Source organism: Hibiscus syriacus, unplaced genomic scaffold (assembly GCF_006381635.1).
Source record: "Hibiscus syriacus cultivar Baekdansim isolate YM2019G1 unplaced genomic scaffold, ASM638163v2 tig00110331_pilon, whole genome shotgun sequence".
Classification (NCBI taxonomy): Eukaryota; Viridiplantae; Streptophyta; class Magnoliopsida; order Malvales; family Malvaceae; genus Hibiscus; species Hibiscus syriacus.
The window spans coordinates 144,766-161,303 of NW_024062687.1; positions in this window are offsets into that span (position 1 = coordinate 144,766).

Consider the following 16,538-nt stretch of genomic DNA (forward strand, 5'->3'; position numbering starts at 1 on the left):
CAGCAAACTTGTAGACGGTCAGTCCTCATTTTATTATGTTTCTAAGTCGGTAAAGGGTTGAAGAAGTAAAACTAGTTCGAAGAGGTTAGAACTAGCCATTTGTCACGTTTATGCTCGAAAGGCTTTTTTAGGGTTCATATTTTATTTAGGGTTTGGAGATTTTTACATATAAAAAAGAATTAAAAATAAGAATCAATTTAATTAATTAATGTCATAGTGCTCCTTCATCACTACCCCTTAACAGTCTACTTCTACGTTTGTACCGCAGAACGGCTTTATTTCCTTAATATTATAATGTTCCAATCCCACTTGTGTGGCATGTGATAAAGTCAACGTGCAATGCAGCAAGTAACATCCACAATTACGTGAAGACCACGGAGTTAAAATTTAGAAAGTTTCGTAACATGCAAATATATTTGATTGGTTGAATAATGTTTTTAATGTTTTTTTAGATTATGAGTTATAGATATATTATAAGTATTTTTCTAAAAAGAAAATTATGTTCCTCTCACTCTCTAAATAAGATAAAAATTAGATTTAAAATTTATAAAAAAAAAGTTAAATAAAACTATTCGATTTGTTTTACTTATGAGATGTTTTGGAGAATATAATTTGGGTTTTTTTATTATTGGTATGTCAAATTGAGTTGAATAAATCATAAGAATAATAAAATTATCATATTAAATATTTAATGTTGTTTCATATGCAAAATTTCGAATTCAAAAGTTAAATTAGAACAATTTATTTAGTTTATCATTTGGTGATAATATAATTTAGATATTTAAATATAAAAGTCATTTTTTGTCCTTTCAACACAAATGTTTTCATATCTTGTTTAACATGCAGTGCATCCTTAAACATGTTGTCAATAGGAATGTAAAATGGGGTAATCATTTAGGTTTCAGTCAGGTCTGGTAAAATCGAATACAGGTCAAGTCAATTTGATGCTTCGATTCAGATCAGGTCAGGTCATTTTCAGGTTGATTTGACACCAGATTCAGGTCAGTTACTTTTAGTTCAGATCGATGTCAATTCAGGTCCGAGTAGTTAAAAACCATGTTAATTTAGGTTCGGATGGACGCGAATCTCGTTCAGATCGGGTCACATCATTAGCAGATAAAATTCAGGTCAGATATTTATCAGATATGGATTGAGTTCAAATCGAGTCAATTTTTATTTTTGAATTAATTATTTTCGTCTTTCGCAAACGTTGAATTGCAATTGGTAATTGTATATGATTTAGAGTAAATTACTAAGAATATAAATAATCATGGATCAATTTCATGAAAAATATAAAATTAAGGACTAAATTGAACAAATATAAAATTACAAATAAAAAATTAAATAAATTAAACAACACGCATTGATGAGGAACCAAATCAAAATAATTTTAAAATGTGAGGTTGAAATTAATATAGAAAATGACTAAATTAAATCATTTAAAAAGTTACGGGCTAATTACAAAAATATAAATAAAAAATAAGAATGGGCCAAATTCATATGCAACTATAAATTTAATGATTAAATTGAATAAATATGAAAATGAAAGAATTAAAATTTAAATAAAATAAAGAACAAAAATAATAAATCAAAATAATTGTAAAATGTGAAGCAAATTTGAAAAATAGAGTAAATTACATTAATTTCAAAAGTTAAGAAAAAAATTAAAACAATTATAATATATTAATAAACCATATATTTTATATAATTATATTAATAAACTATGTAGTTCATTCATATATATAAACTATTTATATAGTATATATAAACTATATAAACTATAGTATATATTTATATACTATATATATTATATATTATATATATATAAACTATATACTATATAGTTTACATATGAAGTATATATAAAAACTATATATATAAACTATATGTTTTTCGTTGACGACATTGTCCTAGTTGCTGAAAAAAAATCTGGGCTGAATAGTAGACTGTCTACCTGGAAGACTGCTTTGGAATAAAAAGGTCTAAGGATCAATATTGAAAAGACATAGTATTTATGTTCAAACTTCAATGGGAACCAAAACGATGAAGATGTAGATGTATGCATCGAAGGACACGTTCTCCCCTCAAAGGATTGTTTCAAGTATCTGGGGTCTATGATACATAAAGATGGGGGTGTAGATGATGATGTTACACACCGTATAAAGGTGGGATGGTTAAAGTGGAGGGCTGCAACTGGAGTTTTTGTGTGACAAGAAGGTGCCTCTAAAACTTAAAGGAAAATTTTATATAATGGCAATAAGACCAGCGCTATTGTATGGATCAAAATGTTGGACAATCAAGAAGGATCACGTAAGGAGGATGGAGGCCGCAGAAATGAGAATGCTTCGATGGGCATGTGGTAGGACTCTGTGGGACATGACACCAAACTCTGCAATTAGGATGTCTATGGGGGTGGTTCTTGTATCCAAAAAATTGAGGGAGGGAAGACTACGGTGGTTTTGGGCATGTCCTTAGGTGACAACTATCGGATGCGGTTAGAAGGGTACAGTCGATTACAGTCGACGGTGCCAGAAGGAGAGGACGACCAAGGAGGAAATGGGTATACTGCTTGAGATCTGATTTGAAGGATTTAACCCTTACCGAGGACATGACCTCTGATAGGAAAGTATGAAGACTTAAGACCAGGGTAACCGAGTAGTGTGGGTCACAGCCATAGGGTGTAGCATCTTTGTCTTCTTTTTAATGCCTTTGTAGTTAATTTCTAGGACTTCTACTTTTTATACGTTTTTATCATTGGAATTTATGAAGGCTTATAACTAGGGAAGTAGAGTAGTGTTGCCTTAGTTTAGGTTTTAACCCATTTGACCTTATTCCTTCTCGTAGCTTGCTATTACTGACTTCTGTGTATCTTTCTAAGGTTTTATGTCTATAAGTAGAGATTTTACGCAGGATTTATTTGCAGGGATTACTTCCCATTACAGACGCGCATATGAAGACTGCATATGAAAACTGTTCAACTATATATTTATTGATTTATTTATACATGCATTGTATTTTATCTTTATTTTTATTTTCTCACTGCCGGAGGTCTTCCACGGAAGCTACTCTCAACCTGGTATTGGGGGCAGCCTACTATCCCCACCTCCCCCTTACCCCATTGTATATGGGAATAGGGTTTTATTGTTGTTGTATTTATATAATTTATACTATATAAATTCAAAGTATATACTATATGTATGAATATTATATAGTTGAATACATTAATTAATAAATTATTTATATAGTATATACTATATATATAAACTATATTGTATATATACTATATAGTTTATATATGAACTATATATAAAAACTCTATATATATATAAACTATATACACTATAACTATAGTTGATATTTATATATTATATAATATATATAGTTTACATATGAACTATATATAAAAACAATATATATATCAACTACATACTATAGTTGATATTTATATACTATATAAGATAGTTTATACTTATATAATTTATACTATATAAATTCAAAGTATATACTATATGTGTGAATACTATATAGTTGAATACATTAATTAATAAACTATTTATATAATATATACTAAATATACTATATAGTTTATGTAACACCCCCAACCGTATCCGACCCAAATTCTAGTCGAAGTGTCACATTGAGTTTTTAAAAACCTTTACTTGTATAAAATAGGGAGTAATTTAAAATTTATTATTACATATAACTTATTCAAAACCTTTATCGAACTATTCAGAGCTTATACAATATATTATCTTGAATACATGCCAACTAGAAATTTATGTATTAAAATACATATTATTCACCTTTCTTCTGATCTGACCTTTGGTAAGAAGAACTGACCTGTCTTGCTCCACATTGCTCTTTACTCTTAACACTTTGGTAACCTACGTGTGAAAAAATCACACGCTAAGTCGATGACTTAGTGAGGCAATAAACATAAAATATAAACTATAATCATGTATGAACCATTACTACTATCACTCATACCCTTATTCATGTAACAAATCCTGTCAAACATATGCAATATATATATCATTACATATAAAAACATATACACACATATATTCTTCACTCATCATTTCTATCATTAGCCTTATTTCACTATCCATATTATTATCATTTATATGTGTTGATCATATCCTCTTGAACTTAACCTTGTTAACCAACATATGCTTCGTGTAACCAAACAATACACATATCATCATATGACTCGTGCAATACACATATCAACATATATCAAAAAAGCATATTTTTCACATGTAATATATTTATTGTTATATCTTTGTCTAGCCCATGTACATTTCTGAGAACTATAGATATGTGAGTTTATAGAGGTTGTGCACTAATGCTGTCACCACAGCTCGTATAAATGCACCGAAGTGTCACGTAGAATTGCACCGTAGTGCAGCGTAGAAATACACCGAAGTGCCATATAAGGTTGTCCCTAAAGACCACATATCATTCCTTAAGAATCATATACATATGCCAATGATCAAGTATGTGTCTCAAAAGACCTCACACATATTCCAAAGAATACATATATGTCCCGAAGGACCGCGTAGACCCTCGACTCTTGGCATGCCAACTATACCTCTAGCTCTCATGACACATAACATGGGCATTAATCTTTATGTTATCACGCATTCGCATATACACATAGTCTTTTTATTACATTTTTATAAGATCACACGTAGTCAAGTAGTTCATTTCCATATAAATCACACATACACGTAGATCACTTGCACGTAGAACATCTTTATATAATCATATGATTCACTTTCACTTATCACATATACTTTTTCTTTCATATATCTCATGGAATATATCACATGGCTCTTTATTTCATTCTCATATGATCACATAATCATGTAGTTCCCTTCTCATATCACTTTGCATGGTTTTACATAAACATATATCCGCAAATACATGTAAGCCCGTATTTTCTTATCTTATAACTTACGTTACATATGCATGTAATCTTATGACGTATTATTAAATAACTCAAATAACATTGTATTATTACGTACTTTGTTCCATAACCATATATTTACATACCTTATACTTACCTAGTTTACCCTATTTCACACATAGTCACATAATCACGTAATTTACTTACACATAGATCATTTCCATACCTAAATCATATAACACTCAATTCTTCCTCATAAAGTTATCTTTTATATTCATATAATATCATATTATCCTATAAGTAAATACTTATCTTATGGTTTGGTATTATCATTTATACTCAATTCCCTTCACTAATATATTATTCTCATATTACTCTATAGTCTAATCTTATTTAACTCATCACCTTTCTCATGTAGTCATATAAATCTATTATATTGATTCTTATAATTGATCACGTATACTATTAACATGTATGGTCACCTATCATATAACCTATTTCGCATTCCCATGTAATCATATAGACCATTCATATTAATTCCTATACTTATCACAATACATGTATTCACACAAATCATTTAACACATATTGTAATATATATCACATATACCCAAATTATGCCTATGATCATAAATTAATGCATTATAATATAGGAAATAGACTCGTCGCAAGTCTTATTTCCATTATACATCATCAACTAACTTGTATGCACTCACCTGAGCCTCACTAAGTTCCAATCCACTTTTATGCTTTCATCTCTTTCAATCGAATCTTGACTTGATAATCGTTCTGGGACTTGTTCGTGCTCGATATCTATATGATCATACATTGATACATATCAGTATCCAATTGATATACTCCAATCTATCATTTCGTAGACCAAAAGAAAGGTATAATTCTATTTCCCTTGAAGTGCATCGATGCATAAATTGCATTCGATGTTTCCATTTTTAAGGGTGCATCGATGCACTTTCTGTGCATCGATGCACACTGAACAATTTCTGAAATTTACCCTTGATGCATCGGTGCACCTTGAATGTGCATCGATGCACATAGCCTAGAAATCCAATTTATGCCCAAAATCCCCTTTTTTCAACTTAATTACTTCATATATCATTCCATTTCGTATTCTTAACTTACTTACTCCTATTCAAACTCATTTATATTCATTTATCTCGTCTTGAACCTTAATATCCTCTCCTCTTTATTAACTTCAAGAATTATACCAGATTTCTAACATGTTTCAAAACTCATTTTATCACTTCATATCTCTTAATTTAACCCTTGACAAGTCAAATTTATCTTCCAATTTGAGTAATGAACTCTATTTCAAGATTTCACTCAAGAACCCTAAATCTTTAATCCCTCCTAACTCCATCATACTTTGATTTTAAGATAACTTAAGCTTTCCTTAAGCTTAGTTATCATCTAATAATCAAAACCTAACCTTAAAATCAACAATTAATCCATAAACAAAGAAACTCACCTTTGAGCTTGGAGATACGGGAGAAGGAAGAAGAAGAAAGAAAACTCTGGATAATTCTCCTTTTCCACGTGGTTCCTTATCTTATAAAAGAAATATAAAAATCTTACTTGTCAATTGACCTTTTTACCCTTTAATTCATTCCATAATTACTAAATAACCTTCATCATATTTCCAATAAATCTTTGAACTATTCAATTATCCTACTTTAATCACCAATTTCTAAAACTTTACAATTTGGTCACTAACCCGGTATTGAGGATGTTACAAATCTCCCATCCTTTAAAGAAAATTCGTCCTCGAATTTTCACTGAACAAATCAATAAGAACACATATTCTATTGTTCTCATATTACCTCATTTCTTAATCTTTTCTTCTTTATTTCTTCAACTACTTTTTTCCTTTATACATTTATCTACTATCACTGATCATATAAATAGTAACTAGTAACTTTAATCCCTTTCTGTCTTTTCTCTCCTTCCATTATGCATTTTCCTTTGACCATTTCTGCGATATAATATCACTAATCATGTAGACAATAACATCCATTTTCATCACTTAACCTCATAAATCCCTCTTTAATTGTCTTATAACAATAATCAACTCGTTTTCCAAACATCATTTGACCGAGAACACAACATTAGATCTTCTTTAAATATGATTCAACATACACTTTAAAGAATCTTTTTACATCACCTTGCACACTTTTCTTACTTTATATCAAAATTATCTTCTACACTTCCATATAACCCTTATCGTATCTGATCCTTTAACTAAATTCTTTTCATTTCTTTACTCCAGTAATCATTTATTTATTCCTTATACCCTAAATCATATATTTCCCTTCATGTTCACATACTCTTGTCTTATCACTTATACTCATCTCTATGTATCAATCTTTATGGCATCCTCATAACTTTGATAACCCATTTACTTATACAAAACTTCATTCTTTATCATTTCTTATACTTGTATTTTCTTTCCTTAAGGTTCCATGCAAATACTTATCTTCTTTTCTACATCATATCTATCTGATCAGAATACACAACTACATTCATTTCACATCATAATTGATTAACTCAACTTTACCTTTTCTTCCAATCTTATAACTTTTACTCTGAAAATTAATCAATAACATTTGTCCAATCAAGGGCACAACCCTAGTCAACCAATCACATACATCCTTTCCAATCGAAAATATCTCAAAATTCATTTACTTAACTTGTCAATTTCACCTTTATTCTCATACATCCTGAAATTTTCGTTATTCAAACTCAACATTATAACGTCCTTTGTCTTATAAACTGATCATTGATATATACATTCTCAAACTCTTCTTATCAATCCTCAGCTTTACTCAAATATACAAATCCTTACTTCCTTTTCCTTTACTATACCACATTACTATGATCCAAATATGCAACTGTATCCAGATCCATTTCATATTTGGTTATCATATCCTGACAATATCTTATAATCTTATAATTCCAGTATATTTTTATCACATACTCTGGTTAGCCAACGCTAACTCTTTCCATCTTAACTACAAACCCTTATCATAAACATACTCTTGTTCATGCTCAATACTATCACTTCGTTTCAAACTCATAAGCTCTGAATTTATACATCTTATATGCTTGTCACTGATGCACTTATCCTTGAGTTCTTCTATAAGTACTCACCACGTCATTTGATCTTTTTAACGTTCTTATTGTGACACGTGTTCACCATATTTTATCTTATCCACATACTAACAAAACTAATCCCTATCGCTTTTCCGATTCAAAACAATAAAGATCTTCTTTCACTATTCTAATATGATTTCAACTTTTAAAATCAACCTTTAATCTTATAAGACACTTTCTAAGGTTTCTTCTCTTCATCCTGCCTGGCCAGGGTAAGTGAATTGTTATCACCATCAGATTTGTCAACTATCAATTCACTTCGACAATTTCTATAATCAATTTCTACTATATTATACAAATCTTGTTCTATTGGCAAGACAACATACTCCTTACCTTATCAGATCAGAAATTTTACTCTATGTTGGCATGTACACATTTTATGACACTTTGGACTTTAGTTTATGCCGAGAATCGGCTAAACCGTAGCTCTGATACCATTAAATGTAACAGCCCCAACCCGTATCCGACCCGGATTCGAGTCCGAAGTGTCGCATTGACTTTTCAAAAACCTTTACTTGTATAAAATAGTGAGTAATTTAAAATTTATTATTACATAAAACTTATTCAAAACCTTTATCGAACTATTCAGAGCTTATACAATATATTATCTTGAATACATGCCAACTAGAAATTTATGTATTAAAATACATATTATTCACCTTTCTTCTGATCTGACCTTTGGTAAGAAGAACTGACCTGTCTTGCTCCACATTGCTCTTTACTCTTATCACTTTGGTAACCTACGTGTGAAAAAATCACACGCTAAGTCGATGACTTAGTGAGGCAATAAACATAAAATATAAACTATAATCATGTATGAACCATTACTACTATCACTCATACCCTTATTCATGTAACAAATCCCTGTCAAACATATGCAATATATATATATATCATTACATATAAAAACATATACACACATATATTCTTCACTCATCATTTCTATCATTAGCCTTATTTCACTATCCATATTATTATCATTTATATGTGTTGATCATATCCTCTTGAACTTAACCTTGTTAACCAACATATGCTTCGTGTAACCAAACAATACATATCATCATATGACTCGTGCAATACACATATCAACATATATCAAAAAAGCATATTTTTCACATGTAATATATTTATTGTTATATCTTTGTCTAGCCCATGTACATTTCTGAGAACTATAGATATGTGAGTTTATAGAGGTTGTGCACTAATGCTGTCAGCACAGCTCGTATAAATGCACCGAAGTGCCACGTAGAATTGCACCGTAGTGCAGCATAGAAATACACCAAAGTGCCATATAAGGTTGTCCCTAAGGACCACATATCATTCCTTAAGAATTATATACATATGCCAATGATCAAGTATGTGTCTCAAAAGACCTCACACATATTCCAAAGAATACATATATGTCCCGAAGGACCGCGTAGACCCTCGACTCTTGGCATGCCAACTATACCTCTAGCTCTCATGACACATAACATGGGCATTAATCTTTATGTTATCACGCATTCGCATATACACATACTCTTTTTATTACATTTTTATAAGATCACACGTAGTCAAGTAGTTCATTTCCATATAAATCACACATACACGTAGATCACTTGCACGTAGAACATCTTTATATAATCATATGTTCACTTTCACTTATCACATATACTTTTTCTTTCATATATCTCATGGCATATATCACATGGCATATATCACATGGCTCTTTATTTCATTCTCATATGATCACATAATCATGTAGTTCCCTTCTCATATCACTTTGCATGGTTTTACATAAACATATATCCGCAAATACATGTAAGCCCGTATTTTCTTATCTTATAACTTACGTTACATATGCATGTAATCTTATGACGTATTATTAAATAACTCAAATAACATTGTATTATTACGTACTTTGTTCCATAACCATATATTTACATACCTTATACTTACCTAGTTTACCCTATTTCACACATAGTCACATAATCACGTAATTTACTTATGCATAGATCATTTCCATACCTAAATCATATAACACTCAATTCTTCCTCATAAAGTTATCTTTTATATTCATATAATATCACATTATCCTATAAGTAAATACTTATCTTATGGTTTGGTATTATCATTTATACTCAATTCCCTTCACTAATATATTATTCTCATATTACTCTATAGTCTAATCTTATTTAACTCATCACCTTTCTCATGTAGTCATATAAATCTATTATATTGATTCTTATAATTGATCACGTATACTATTAACATGTATAGTCACCTATCATATAACCTATTTCGCATTCCCATGTAATCATATAGACCATTCATATTAATTCCTATACTTATCACAATACATGTATTCACACAAATCATTTAACACATATTGTAATATATATCACATATACCCAAATCAAACATATGCCTATGATCATAAATTAATGCATTCTAATGTAGGAAATAGACTCGTCGCAAGTCTTATTTCCATTAAACATCATCAACTAACTTATATGCACTCACCTGAGCCTCACTAAGTTCCAATCCACTTTTATGCTTTCATCTCTTTCGATCGAATCTTGACTTGATAATCGTTCCGGGACTTGTTCATGCTCGATATCTATATGATCATACATTGATACATATCAGTATCCAATTGATATACTCCAATCTATCACTTCGTAGACCAAAAGAAAGGTATAATTCTATTTCTCTTGAAGTGCATTCATGCATTCCTTATGCATCGATGCATAAATTGCATTCGATGTTTTCATTTTTAAGGGTTCATCGATGCACTTCCTGTGCATCGATGCACACTGAACAATTTCTGGAAATTTACCCTTGATGCATCGGTGCACCTTGAATGTGCATCGATGCACATAGCCCAGAAATCCAATTTATGCCCGAAAATCCCCTCTTTTCAACTTAGTTACTTCATATATCATTCCATTTCGTATTCTTAACTTACTTACTCCTATTCAAACTCATTTATAGTCATTTATCTCGTCTTGAACCTTAATATCCTCTCCTCTTTATTAACTTCAAGAATTATACCAGATTTCCAACATAATTCAAAACTCATTTTATCACTTCATATCTCTTAATTTAACCCTTGACAAGTCAAATGTATCTTCCAATTTGAGTAATGAACTCTATTTCAAGATTTTACCCAAGAACCCTAAATCTTTAATCCCTCCTAACTTCATCATACTTTGATTTTAAGATAACTTAAGCTTTCCTTAAGCTTAGTTATCATCTAATAATCAAAACCTAACCTTAAAATCAACAATTAGTCCATAAACAAAGAAACTCACCTTTGAGCTTGGAGATACGGGAGAAGGAAGAAGAAGAAAGAAAACTCTGGATAATTCTCCTTTTCCACATGGTTCCTTATCTTATAAAAGAAATATAAAAATCTTACTTATTAATTGACCATTTTACCCTTTAATTCATTCCATAATTACTAAATAACCTTCATCATATTTCCAATAAATCATTGAACTATTCAATTATCCTACTTTAATCACCAATTTCTAAAAACTTTACAATTTGGTCACTAACCCGGTATTGAGGATGTTACAGTTTACATATGAACTATATATAAAAACTATAGTTTATATAAAAACTATAGTTTATATATAAACTATATATTATATTTGATATTTATATACTATATAATATATATAGTTTATATATGAACTATATATATATAAACTATATTGCTGAGCTCTAATTTTTTTTTTGGCATGCTCGAAACATGACTGACGATGAAGGCGGAACGCAGCGGTGCGGCGGTGACTCGATGAGGAAGATGATCGGATCGACTCGTGTGACTCATGCGTCGACAACTCGCAGACGAGGTCTTTGGTCGGTTGGGATGCTTCAGTGGGGAGTGCACCTCCTTTGGATGATGAAATCTTAGTCATTGAATTCAATCTTGATCCAATGGTTAAGATTAGTTTTTGTTTTTTTAATTGGATGCATGATGTGGCTTAATAGGAACCATTGGATCTCGCTTCTCATCTAAGGGCTCACATGAATATGTGTTTCTTTAACATGGATTGAAGCAATAGTGACCCTTTGATGAAGGCTAATCAAGGGTGGATATTAGTTTGTATTTTTTTCATAAGGATTGGTGATGTCATCACCTAAAAAGTCACACCACCATAAATTTTTTATCTTTGACTTTCAAAAGCAACAAAATTGCCCCAAAACACCCAAAACCGACGCTAAGAATAAAATAATTTAGGTTTTTTGTTTTTTTATATATTTTTATATTTATTTATGCATATATTTGTGACAATGTGGGATGTTTATTTGAGTCTTTGAAAAAACTATGTAAATGGACTATTATCTAATGAAATTAACTATTATTTTGGGTTTTTATTATTTAAAATGTGTTATACTAATATGAACTATTTATTCTAACATGCAAACTATATAGTATATACTAACTATATAATATAAACTATGTAATATACTAATTATTTAATATCAAATATAATATGCAATTATTTGATATGAAACTATATGATATGCAATGCAACTGTTATTTAATATGTACTATATAACATGCTAATTATTATTTAATATGCAATCACCTAGCGAAAATTATACACTATATGATATATGATATATCTAATATGCCAATTATATACTATATACACCATATATTATACACATGCCCACACATTTATTATATTACTATATTATAATATGAAAACTGTCACATGTCACCACCCGGATAAAATGGGTGATGATAGATACAAAAGCTCAATGAAGAAATTTTTTATAACAAAGTTTGGCTTTTAGTTTTATAGAATTTTTGTTATAAGATCTTAGAGCTTAAAAAAATACTTTGTTTTTGTTCATTTTATTGTGATTTTATTGTATTCAATTGTAATAAATCAAATGTTATTCAAATTTTATATCAAATGTTACTTACATTATCAATATCAATTAAATTCATCTTTTATATTATGTTTTTATATATGTTATAATTGTTAGATAAATTTTCTTTACATAAATTAAACTATATAATTTACATTTAGAATAATTTTATTAATCATGTTCAATGCCAATAAATTATTCTAACTTGTAATCATTATAATTAATATAATTAATAATGTTCAATACATAAATTACTTGATAAAATAAAATTAATGATTATATTGAAGATTTATAACATAAGAATCACAATTAATATAATAAATCTATTTATTAATTCAATTATCATGATTAATATTTTATTATAACATTTAAAAATTAATCATATTAATTAGTATGATTTATTATAAACTCAATTTTATTAAAATCTTATAATTTCATCAATGATAATATATAAGTTAGGTAAATTTCAAGTCAGGTAAATATCAGATCATGTCAATAACAAGTCGGATCATTTACATGTCAGGTTGAAAGCATGTCAGGTAATACCAGATATTTACCAAGTCAATCTCGGGTTCGGATTCATATCAGTCAGATGCAGGTCAGGTTTGGGTAACATATTTTCGGTTCAATTCGGGTTCGGGTCGTTCTCAAGCCGGGTTCAAATCCACAATTTCCAGGTCCAACTCGGGTTCAAGTCAACACCAGTTCCGACTCGAGTCGGTTTTGGATAGTCACAACAAAGGTCAAAAATAATTTTAACTCGAACCAATTTCAGTCACTTTTACAGGTTGGGTCAACTTTTTACACCCCTAGTTGTCAAATAACATTGTGTCAAAAATTCGTGAATCGAATTCGTTTGACCTTATTAAAAAGTTTTTTATGTGACCCATTTAATGAAGAAATAAAATTTAAAGAAAACGGGTTTATGGTGGATGCGGGATATGGATCTTACTGAACATTAGTCCTACAAAATATACCTTTTTTTTATCATTGTTTGGTTAAAAGTAAGAATTCGTATTGAATGAGACTCATTATTGAGTTTTTTTCATCTATTAATTAATCTTTTAATTAAATACTAACTATTGCAATTATATTTTTAAAAAAAAATGTGCAAAATTTTATATTAGGAATGACAAATTTAAATATTATAAAATTTTAGGAAGCGAACTTGAATTTATAAAATATTAGGAAGGATAAAACATATTTTCAATAGAAAATATATTGAAAAATCTAAAATATATGATAATTTTAAATTTTCAGGAGACGACCGTCTCTACTCTCCCCGCCTAAGTCCATCCATGGTTATAAATTATGCCTTGATTAAGTGACAAACCTTTTATAATTTTTATATTATACTGAATTTCCCTAATTTACTTGTGATTTATCCTTTTAAGATTTTTTTACATAATTGTTTTTTGTAAGAATAAGTTTTGTATGTTATTGCTAAGAATAGTCGTACAAAAACAAGATGGATGGTAAATACCTCGTTAAAATTCTCTCTAACCCTAGATAAAGGAAAAGAATGCACTTTACCCACATCAACAAATTGCCAAAACTCAGTACCCTTAGAAACGCACGTGACCTCTATAGGTCCAAACAAACCTCACTCGATCAAAAGCGAAACCTACATTAAGCCTATCAAACCAGTCATTTTAACCCCACAAGCCAAAATAACAGAGATCATCCACTTTCACCAACAGCACCCATCGAGTTTGGAGAGACCATACTCACGCCAACGAAACATTTACAGCAGGAACTAGAGTACAAAAAAAGAAACCCTACGTCCCAACCACACCAGCAATCCGAAAGAGGAAGGAAAAGACCAGCCCAATTGCAAACAAACCAAACTACACTTTAATTCCTGTGCAGCCACGCTATCTCTGCAGACTCCAAAAGCAATTCGTAAAATCAGCAACAGAGGGAACAAGGTGAGGCCAATTACAATTACCCCAAAGTTCAAATCTCAACATAGATTGATCAAAAAGTCTATTTTCACGGCGAGGTTTTTTTGTTGAAGATAACATTATTTCGATATAGCCATGTAGACCATAGCAATCCAAAGAACGCCAACTTCCATAGCGGTTTTCTCTCCTTTTTGATCGGTTGATCGCTTCAAACCAAGAGAACACTTTTCACATTATCTGCAATGAAAAACGAAATCTTCCATAAAGCGCACCACCTGGTCCAAAGCCTCCAAACCACCTTACATTTACGGAAAAGGTGCTCTGGAGTTTGACACTAAGCAACATAAACAAGACTCTAAGTTTGACACTCATCTTTTTGAGAGCTCCGATAGAGAGGGGATACGACTGAGGATGAGCCTCCGAACAAAGGCTTCAACTTTGTTTGGGGGGGGGGGGCAATGTTTACCCAAACCATTTTCCAAATGAGATCTTTAACCAAACCGCCACACTCTACTAATTCGCAATAATTATTTGGGGTGTACACCCCAGAAGAATCTTCCTTTTACCGAAGGCAGTCTGTTCCTCCCATCATCACTGCTGATTTATTCAAAAGAATTATAAACTCGTTCCACATAGGATAATCCCATTGGAACAACTGTCTTCTCAGCTCGATGTTCCAAATCCACTCCCGTTTACAAAATTCCTGAACTCTCTTACATTTCCTGATTTTTTAATAGCAATGCTGAAAATTCTTGAAAATGTCATCCTTAAAGAAACACATTCGGTCCACTTGGCTTCCCAGAAATTAATCCTACTCCTATCACCCAACTGACGGAAGGTATTTATAAAGAATGAGTCAGCTTCCGAGGACACGGGAAATTATTGAATTGAGAGTTGTTTTTGTTTGCACCGGTAGACTTTAAATTTGTGAATTATGAGTGATAAATATACGAGAACAACTTAATAAATTAGCATACCACATCAAACTTTTATGACATGAGTAATAAAAATTAACGATTTCAGACACAAAAAATGTTTGTGATCATTCCATAACTTTTCCAACTTCAATGATGAAAAAAGAAAATTATCTAAATTTTAGAGACCGGTTGTATAATTTATTTTTAAACATAGATGTGTTGCTTTTTAAAATGTTAAGCAATGGAAACAATTGGTTCAAGGTATTTAGCAACCAAGAAATTAATAGTCGTGGGCACTGAGTAGCAGCGGAGGGATATGATAGGTAAGGAGAATCTCCGCCCCAAGAAGTAAAAGACAGCGCACAAAAAGGGAAGAGAGATAGATAGGGTGCAAAGTGTGTCCCCCTTTCTTTTGTTTATGCTTTCTTTTTTCCAATCAAGTCCATGCCCATTTCATGTACAATTATACATACATGAATTTAATGCTAATATATGTTAATTAACAATAACTCTAAGATAATTGGATTTGGGACTTATTTCCATTACTTATTTCCCCTATCTTTCAAAGATAATATTTATTAAGTACTTGATTCTCATCTTAATTTCATTACTTCACATAATAACTCTTAAAAAGTTACATTCCATGTATTTGAGATTTGAATTTAAATTATGTGCTAAAAAGAAGCAAAAGAAAATTATGGTTGGAAATATATGTATGAAATATACGCCCGGACGCTAGCTTCCATTCCATGAATGCCCAATCTATATTCAA